Source organism: Xenia sp. Carnegie-2017, unplaced genomic scaffold (genome assembly GCF_021976095.1).
Source record: "Xenia sp. Carnegie-2017 unplaced genomic scaffold, XeniaSp_v1 HiC_scaffold_16, whole genome shotgun sequence".
NCBI classification, from domain to species: domain Eukaryota; kingdom Metazoa; phylum Cnidaria; class Anthozoa; order Malacalcyonacea; family Xeniidae; genus Xenia; species Xenia sp. Carnegie-2017.
In genome coordinates, this window is record NW_025813469.1 from 5,964,711 (window position 1) to 5,975,225 (window position 10,515).

Consider the following 10,515-nt stretch of genomic DNA (forward strand, 5'->3'; position numbering starts at 1 on the left):
GGCATGAGGAATTGTATACAAGAGGAGATATATTGATTACATTGCCGTAAATTAAAAGCTTTGTTGAGATTCCGCTGAAAAGAAAAATGTTTTGTATAAGAGGCAAGATTGTTGTTTTCGCTGAAGCACAATAGTATCGCTTCCGCATCTTACCCGTGTCCAATCATGATGGGGTATTTATGCTTTAATTTTGTATATTCAAAATAAAGAAAGTGTTCACTATCTTAATAGACTTTCTTAACTTTGTCCACTAGAGAGACGCTTTTAGTTTTTTTACAGGTAATCTAATTCTAAAGGTTTCATCCAAAATTTGCAAAGGACTAGAATATTTACATTTGAGTCTGACGAAGACATCCAAGAACATGTGTTAGAAAATTGATTAACAAAAATCCTAAGGATAACCATTTTGTAAGAAAGTACAAATTATTTCAAGTAACGTTTCGTCTTTACACAAGATATCATCAGACTAATAAATAAAAATTGTAAAGATGTTCGTCTATGCATAATTAAAGATTTACATGTTAGGAACGTGGCTATAAGACTTAGGGAGTTTCGTGTGATTATTAAAGCAAAAAATATAAGAAAAAATATAAAGTATGAAATGTTAGTGAAGATACAGATGCTACAAATGAACATAATGGTGTACTTAAAAAAGGTCAAGTGGAATGGATATGACTTTGATATCCGGTGTGGGTGCTAGTTTTGAAATTAGGAGGCTTTGATAAGTCATCAGGAGGCTTTCGTGGATCATTTGAAATGTTACCTTAACTATATTGAAATTTCTTACAAAATTGCTTTTGTAGAATTCTATGATTTACAATTTTTTGGCATAAATCCGTTTCATGCCTTACAAGTCAGTCGCTCCTATCCAGGAAGCTCTCTATGCAGTAGTTTGAAATGATCCAAGAAGAAGTAAAGCTCGAAATTTAATCCATTGTTTAAAGCTTTTTTCAAAAATTGTGTATTTTATTTATTTCGGTCATGTACTATATCCATATTTTTCCTGTCACTTTCCTGGAAACAGTCCCCAGAAAAAATTTAAAACCTCGGTTGAATTGAAAACAACTTTGAAGTGACCTAAAGTAAAGGTTTGAGAAGATTATATAAATCTGTAAGTACTTTCATTCATCTTTCTTGCCTATCTTCTTCCTCCAATATCACAACAAGAGCAAGTTCCCAGAAATTGTGCAAAAACATGCTTTATCGACTTGACGCATGAGAAGAATTTTGCAGGAGCTTGGGTTGAAATTTGAGTAAAATTTAGAAATAATTATGAACTTTGAGGAATTTTTAATTTTGATACTTTTCTACAATGCTAGACCAAAGTTCTCTAAATTTAAACCAAAACTTGTTTCAATCAATCCAACTCAACAAAAACAGCCCGGTAGTATTTAATCCAAATCGGAAATATAGATAGTTTTAAATTCTGTGAAATATATTTAAATCTAGTTGATTAATTGTTTTAAATTGTTAAGAGTTGAGAAAACATACAACCTCACGGAATTCTTGGCTCATTAGCTGAGCTTTATAGCGATTTGGGGACAGGTGCTTCCCTTTTAGCAAACAGGGCAGACAAAATACTTAAGCAGCTTATTGAAGGCTGTATAGGCGTCTTTCAACACACAATATGCAGCGAGAATCTTCTTTTGCCAACTTTACCACGAAAACAAGACTTTCTCTAAGATTTAAATCGTGAACGGTAAGACTAATATTGGTAAAGTGGTAGTTCCACGAATTTTGGTTTAAGTTTTTAATATTTATCAGTTGTTATAATAAAGAAGATAAATATTTAATATATTGATCAAGTATTAAAACTTGTATCAAGTTGAAATTTGCACTTGCTCTTTGAATAAAAGTACTCCTCAATAGATGGTGACTTTATTTCAAAACCTTACAGTATTGTTTCTTTGCACAGTAGTTAGGGCATTTGTTAAGATCTTAGCAACTACATAAGTTTTTCCAACCCTACATATATTTTGAAAATAGTTTGCAAAGTCTTTAAAGAGCTTTTCTACAGATATTTGTGTACACTAGCTACTAATGGAATTGTTAAACCTCCATCTTTGAAGTATATTGACGATTTTGAATGATACTTTACAATGCAAATACTGAGAGTAAGTAACATCCCCATACATACACAAAGCAATCCATTCACTTAGGCAAATTGCTCTAAATTCTATAACTGGCAAGAATCAACAAGCATTGTTGAATCATATCTTTTTCTTTCTGCAAAAATCATTCATTTTGAATGTTTTATGTACAGGTACAAGTATTTTGCAGTTAAAAATTTTTATTGTACTATATTACAGGCTTGGCATGATCAGCGTAAAGTATATAGGGGCCGTCGGGCTTTAGCCATATTTAAATCTTTTGGTACTTAAACCGAAGAAATATTGCAACTTATTATATATTAACATATATAATCAGCACTCACAGATGTTATAGAGTAACTTATTTAATACATCTCTTGTACTATTAATACAACTGCATCACTATTGTTATTGTAAGCACAATTAAACGCAGTTATAACCATATTTTATGTGGGAAGTCTCCTTGCTTTAAATAGGAAATAAATTAAATAGGCGTGTTTAACCCTACTATATGGTTTAACTTTATATCTGAAGCATCAGCTCCTCCAGAGAAACAATAAAGTTAAAGTTTGGGATACCATAATCAAACCAACATTTCTAAACTGTTAACTTACCAGCAGGTCCAAAGACTGAGGTCATTTGGCATTGCTTTTGACTGATACATTAAATTATGTACACTCGTATGTCCATTATAAACAGTTCATTGCATTTCACCAGGACGAGTAATTGCTGTCACTTTCCTATGATAAAGCCAAAGCATTTATCCTATGCTCCTCCTTCGCTGCACACTGAATCAGTATATTGCTAAAGATGCCAAAGGTTCAGTATTTGATAATTCCAATTGGGTGATCCTTTCCCACGTCTTTCCCAAATGAAATTGACGCTTTATTAAAAACTATACTTAGCTCTGGAACTACCAAAAAGTTGAATTATGTCACTGTATATGCATTGTTACATGAAAAAACCGACTAAGAAAATGCATAAGCTCTTGATTCCATCACAAACTGTTCCTTTTGGGCAAGTAAATGTTTCAAAGAATATCCATAACCCGGGCAAGATCACTTCTTTGAATCTCCAGTTGACTTCACATAATACTGGATCTGTCACTTTCAATGAGGAAATATTATATTCTTTTGGAAGGTTCTATGCGTATGCTACACTCTGCCCTCTTTATGCACCTTATTAACACGTCGTCAAACACCACGTCCCAGAAATCTTAAGCTCTCAATCATTTCAATGAAGCGTCATTACTTTAGGCTTCAACGTAGTGCAAACAACATGAAATTTTGAACGCAAATAATGCTGTGACCAATATATTTGTCTTCCTAAGAATGTTATATGCAGTGCGGTGTTTGAAATTAAATGATGATATGATCTTCGCACTTTGCTGGACAATTTATAATTGTTCATGAACCCGAAAATTCATTTCAACGGGATTCTAACCCATGACTTATGAATTGATTGACAGTGGAGAGCAGGTGATTTTGTTGGGCTCATGTTTCTCGTGAATTGTCCAGCAAAGTGCGAAGATCATATCTTCATTTAATTGCAAACACCGCACTGCATATAACATTCTTCATATGACAGTCCAGTCACAAGAAAACATGAGCCCAACAAAATTGACCTGCCCTCGACTGTGTGACTTCATAGCTCAGTTGGTCAGAGCACTGCACCGGCACCGCAGAGGTCATGGGTTCGAATCCCGTTGAGTCACCTGAATTTTTCAGGTTCATGAGACAATTGCTTATATTGTCCAGATAAGTGCGAAGGTCATATCTTCATTTAATATTTGTCTTCCAGTAAACAATTATTATTTTAGTCGCTGTCCTTTTCAGCAAAATCGTGTTTAACTTAATTTTTTATTACTTAGGTTTATTTTTTATGTATTTCATTGCAAACAACATGATTACTAAGACTATATCTCTCCAATATTTTTGACATGTCTTATTACGTTTATTACCATGAAATTCAGTTTTAACAAAACTTCTATAATATGGAAGGCTTTCAGAGCGTAAACTGGACAAAAATATTGCCGGAAACCCCAACTCAAATATAATGGAATAAAGCATCCATTTTACTCAAACAGATACTGAACACTTACGGGTTTTGAAACAGTTTTGAAACATTTTGTATTAAATGTAGCTATAGTTTAAAGATTGTTCAACATGATTTCGCATGTTGAAAACTTGGGCTTACTTAGGGATGATTCCAACTACATCACCGGCTCTGCTTTTATTCTAATTAGTTAGTCGCCATGTTTTATAGTTATTTTAAGACAAGAAACGAACCCACCATGAATTTTAACTAGCTCCTTATGAGAAACGTCATGCAGTAAGCACGCATTGATTAGATAGTGCAATTAAAACATAAAAACGTGCGTCGATAATTTTTTACTATTTAAGAAGCAAATATGTCCAAAAGGCAGAAGTCAAAGCCATTTATTATAAGTTTAACTTTAGTACGACCTAAAAAATGAAAGATGGTCAAGAGGAATTCTGGCATCACATATTGTAGAACCAAACTACCGAAGATATAAACAAATTTCAATGAAACATTAAGACGAGCAGTTAATAAAGCTACCCAGGCTAAGAAAGAGAAAAGGGATTGAAATACTTTCCTCCTTGTGAGAGGAATTGGCAAGCCTGGCTAAATTTTCACCGACATGTTGTCAGAACTACATACATAGCAAGACATTAGTTAAAATAAATCTTGAAGTGCCGATCAATCAAATCAAGTTTATAAAAGTTAATCTATTTTTGTGTTTTTAGAAACATTAAAAGTTTCCTAACCCTACTCTAACCCTATAGCTTTAAGCAACTTGCATCCCTATTCTGTTTTTTGTGTTTATTTATGTTGAAGCTCAACTTACAGACAACTACGAATCCATTCACCATTAGGAAAAATTGATCCATGTTGTCATGAAGGACTGTCCTCGTTGGAATGGTTGAATTTGGCATTTTCAACCAACTGCACAAATTTCTTCAATTGAGTTCTTCTGCTCTCTATTCTTTCAAAGGAGTTTTAGCTCTGAGACAACTTCTGCAAAATGAAAGCCTTGTAACAATAGCTGGCGAACTTTGATACATGTGGGAGGGGCTGGGATAAAATTAACGATTGCAGAAATTCTAAAACAATGTATGTAAAATCAAACCGTCAGTTGCCATCAAAAAAATGCTCCATAACGTTTCCAGCACGTTAAATTTTAGTATACTTTGCACTTTCTCTTTATTTTGCAAAATCAATAAATTTCGCACATTCTCTTTATAGCAAATGAAAATATTTGAAATAGAATTTACGATCAATAATTTCTGATCACATGATATTTTCCATAACTTGTACATAACAGGTTAGCAATGTGATCCTCTGAAAAATTCGATGAGCAGAAGCATAGTTTTAACTTTAATCCCAATGACAGATACACAGCTTAAGTTATCTTTACATTTTAGAAACTACACAACAATGTCATATGGATGATTTAGTCACTGGTGGTAGAAAAAAAACCCTTGCTGCCACATCAATAATAAGAGAGTATCATTACATGTTTCTATATGAAGATCGTCCAGGTTAGTAGAAGGACTGTTTTTTGTTGTTGTTGACTGACGTTTCGACAACCTTAGTGGAAACCATCTTCAGAGTCAAATGAAGAGTAAACGTCAGGTTAGCCGTATTGTTATCTGCTCTTACGTCATTGTATTGTGTGTACAGGAAATGTGTATTGTCATTGTGGATTAGTGTGAAGTGTAATGTTTTTAGTTAATCGTTTGTTTGTATTGTGAATTAGTCGTTTATAAGGTGCCATTAATTGCTGTGATCTGTTCAGGGGGGTTTGTTTCAGATTTGGATACCAATTTTCTAATGTACGCCGTTGTCCATAGTCAGTGCATTTTGCCGAGTCCCAGTCAATGTTGTGCTTTGTGATTCGGTGATGTTCGGCAATGTGATTAGTTTTGTCTTGTTTCTTAGTAGCTCGTTTGTGCTCAGTAAGTCTTATGTTTAAGTTCCTGCCAGTTTCCCCGCTATAGGAGGCGTGGCAGTCGGAGCAGTTTATTCTGTAAACTGCACCTTGTCGTTCGTTGGATTGCTCTTTGTCCTTTATGTTGGTTAGTACTTGTCGTAGCGTTGTGATTGGTTTATGTGCGACACGTATGTTGTATGGTCGTAAGATACGCAGGATAGTCTCAGACGTACTTTTGATGTATGCTATCGCTGCGGTTGTCGCTGAGTTGTTCGTTTCGTTGTGTTTGTTGGGTTTGTAAGTGTTGCGTTTGATGTAGTCAAAGTTATAGTTGTTTTTGTCAAAAACACGTGTTTTCGTTGTGTAGAGCGTCCGGTGAATCACATATGATTTGTGCACGTCTTGTTAATGTTCTGATTGTTGTGGCTTTGTATGATGTAGGGTTGTAAGATGATTGGTTTAGTAGTCGGTCAGTGTGTGTTGGTTTGCGATAATCTGCTGTTCGTAGTTTTGACTATCCTGTTTTACTCAAACAGTCGAGAAAGGGAAGAGTTCCGTTTTCCTCGACATCTTTGGTAAATTGTATGTGATTGTTCTGCTTGTTGATGTGAGTTTGAAAGTTATCCATCTCGTCTGTATGTAGTGCTGTGATTGTGTCATCTACGTAGCGAAACCAAAAAGGCAGTGCATGTTTGTAAGTCGTGATCGCCCGTTCCTCTATAGATTGCATTACAATTTCAGCAACTACAACAGAAACGGGTGAGCCCATTGCTGTTCCATGTAATTGTTTTGTATTGTGTAATGGAATTAAGTCGAGATGAGACAGAGCTCCAGCAGCTGCATAATGTCTTCTGTCGGTAATGGCAGTACGTCCGTGGTGTCTGTAATGAGGGTTTTTTAAAAGTAAGTGCCAGATTAAGTGGAATACTGGTGAACAATGATTTCACATCAAAAGACACTACTGTATGGTTGTCCGGTATTTGTATAGTGCTTAGTTTTTAATGAAAGTTTCAGTGGACTGTAGCTTTTCTTGAGACTAATGTTAGATTTTCTCATAGGGAAGATCTTGCTGATAAGTTTGCTTACTAATGATGGTGATTGGTCTAGTTTTAGTTGTTCGTACGTTTGTCTGTCATTAAAAAGGGGATTCAGTAGTATAGAGACTACCGGTTCTGGCGCACCTTACACCTTGAGACCTAGTATACGCAAAATTAAGCGCCCCAGCCCTAGTTCGTTTACACAGTACGAAGTATACATGGGTCCCGACAAAAAGACGCATAGATGTATAGAGGGGTTCAGTGCATACATGGGTCACGATAAAAAATCGCATCGGTTCTGGTGCACTTCACAGTTTTAGAAAGAGTATACACAAATCTAAGCGCCTCGGCCCTAGTTCGCATATGTGGTTCACATACATAGTAAGCACATATAAGCACATAGGTCGGCACAAAATCACATAACAGCGAAGGCCAAACCCTGGACAACGGCATGAGCCAAAGATGGCTAACGCACCCCGCACCCGCGCGGACGGCTGTCGGGGTCTAATAGTTCAGATGTGATAATTAGTTAGTACTCGTCGAGAGGGTTCCCCTCGAGGACCCAGTCCAGCATGCAGAGGTGGGCATCTACTCGCTACCTGGCAAGCACAACTTGCCGTTGCAATTCCTCGGGACCAGCCAGGAGGAAGCGGTGAGGCCATCCCCTACATCACATCAGCTCCTCAACTAGCTTTTCTCGGTGCCCAGGCGACTTGACATGCTTACATAGCCATTCCACATCCCCGCAGCTGTCGTCACACAAGTGGCAAACGAATTTCATAGCTTTACCAGCCAACCACGCACGATTATGCCGCGGACCATTGAAATGCCCGGTTAGATTCATGATGCTCATAGCGCCAGTTTGACATGCCAAACACTCCATACCACTGACGCTATTTCATACACACCGTTTTATTCAACTACTGGTTTTCCCTCGCAAACAAAAGAGATGTTCACTGCAGTGATTTATTATGATCACAGCTTCGGTCTGAAGCCCTGGCGTGGGTGGGGTGATAAAAACTATCACACCAAGATGATGCAACACTGTCAACGACGCACAAAGTTTATGTCTAGCGTGAATCGCCATCCGCCACTTGACGCTGGATTTTTTTCAGAGCGTCCATGCGCCCGAGCTGAATGCCCTCCTCACGCCCGCCGCACGTGCAGCTTCCAGCTGTGCTTCTAGCTCTCGCGTCTGTTCGCGGAGAGCTCTCTTTGTCTGGCTTCTACTGTCGTCTTTCAAAGAAGTGGAGCGCTCTGCATCGCCCAAAATGAGCTGGTACTCACTTTTGTTGCAATTGCTATCTCGAAGCAATCGGCTTGTGATCAGCAAGATTGTTCGGAGCACGGTCACGGCGACGTCCGAATGCGATCGTGTTTTTCAGCTTTCTTGGCCAGTCTGCGGCTAACGACCTGACCAGCGAAAGTGGCCGTGCCGCAAACAGCTGCTAGGCCTTCAAGTGCGATTCCGAAAGGAGTTAAGACGACGGTACTGAGTACAGCCACGCAGCTAACAGCGCTGCCCACAGTGATAGCAGACAGGGCATTGCCCGCACCGTCTAACCTGTTCACAGCTCGTTTGTACATTTTGTAGGGCGTTTGGCGGGCATCCATTTCCGTGTGCAAGCGAGCTTCGACCTCTGAAATCTTCTGTAATCGGTACGTATTTCCAGCATCGCTCGCAGTAGGCAGCGTAGGATAGAGAGGCACCGTCGACACCGGAGGTGAAGAAGGGGGCGGAGGGCTCACAAGGTCATACTGTATAATATAAAACAAATTCCGAAGAAGCAAGACATCATGAGATTGCAAAATAAGAATCAAAACAAGACGAGATGCCATCACCCCGCCAGAAGAGATGGAAGTTCCAACCTCTCGCAGTTTACCGCTGCTCATGATACCACTGGTTTTAGCCCGCTCAAACCAGAGACTCTGAATCTGTACCTTGCCATTCTTCAGATTCGCACCTCCCCAAACCGCACCACCACAATGTCCTGTCGTACGAGATCAGGCAGCGTTCTTGTAGCAATTTTCAGTAAACTACCCAAACGATCACGCCATGGAGTTCGAGCTTGTTTAACTTCAGCAGCGCGACAGTATAAGAGAGAGTGCCCTCGATATCCTCATTCCCAATTTTGTTTTGTTTTGCACCATATCATCCTGCAAACGAGCAAGATGCTCCTCCTGATCACTGATCACCGAAGCAGCCACCGTCTTCTCCCAAGTGGTCGTCCAAAACGCCATGTCCATCTTAGTCATCTTGCCTCTGACGCCTCCAGGCATAAAATGACGATCATAATTTATAAGTTTGCTCTCGGGTATTTGGAGTAGGTCTCAAGCAAGGCCGCCAAATCACCGAACTTCTGCCCTGACCCCGGTACGCAAGAGCATGCTGTCTGATCTCCTGCAACTTTTGCCTCGCCAGGCGAAACTGGGGATGGCCGAAGTCGACTACGGTGTTAGCGACCACCTCAAAAGATACCTGCGGACAAACTGTTGGTTTACGATGTTCAAAAGCACGCTATTGTCAGCCACAAAGGCAAGACGCATATCCTGATTCACCTGGGGCTCTGAGATTTGCTTCAAACCCTTGAGGGTTTTCCGTAAACAATTGTACCAGCTGCACGCGGAGGGGAATAGTTGCTTTTAAGAAAGGCCTCGGAATCTTCTGGCCCGCCAGAAAGCGTCCAAAGACGAGCAGCAGCAAGCGAACGAACTCCCTCTTTCCGAGTCTGGAGAGAAGGCGAGGTTGTAGTGACTCCGGTAGTTGGTTTTCAAACGGACATCAGCGACGCTGTCGCAAACTTGATCTGCATCTTCAGGATATTTCAGCAACCTGGATTTGACCGCGCTCAGGACCGACTCTCCATTGAGAAGCTAAGGGTGACCCTAGAACAAGTCATAGAGCTCTTTTACGCTTGGGTGCTTTTTTAGCTCCAGCAAGCTCAACTAAGCATGGGGGTAGCTTGGTATATACTGCAATGCTTTGCGCAGGAAGGAGATGAAGTCTCGGTGGTGATTTGGTGCTCCAGCCCCCTTTGCTCGGGCCCCTTTGGGGAGATAACCCAAGACCTCCATAAAGCACTAAGCGCGTTTGATAATGTGCTCAGGTTGGCTCTCGATAAACTGGAGGACCGCCAGCCGCCGAGCCTTTGGGATGAGGGAGGCCGACGGATAACCATCCGCCACCCGCTCAAGCCACTGTGGGAGACCATCGATGATCCGGACTCGAATATGTTCCATTTTCTTCAAACATACGCTTAAAAATCTGGTGATATCCCTCCTGAACTTCTTTCTTTAATTTTGTTCAGATTTTTCTGGTAATGACGGAGAAAGCAAAGCTTTCACTGAAAGTCCACCGCAATAGATTTTTCGTCGCAATAATAGGCAAATCGCTGATTGGTGCAGTCCATAGCGAGGATCGGTTGCTCGCAGC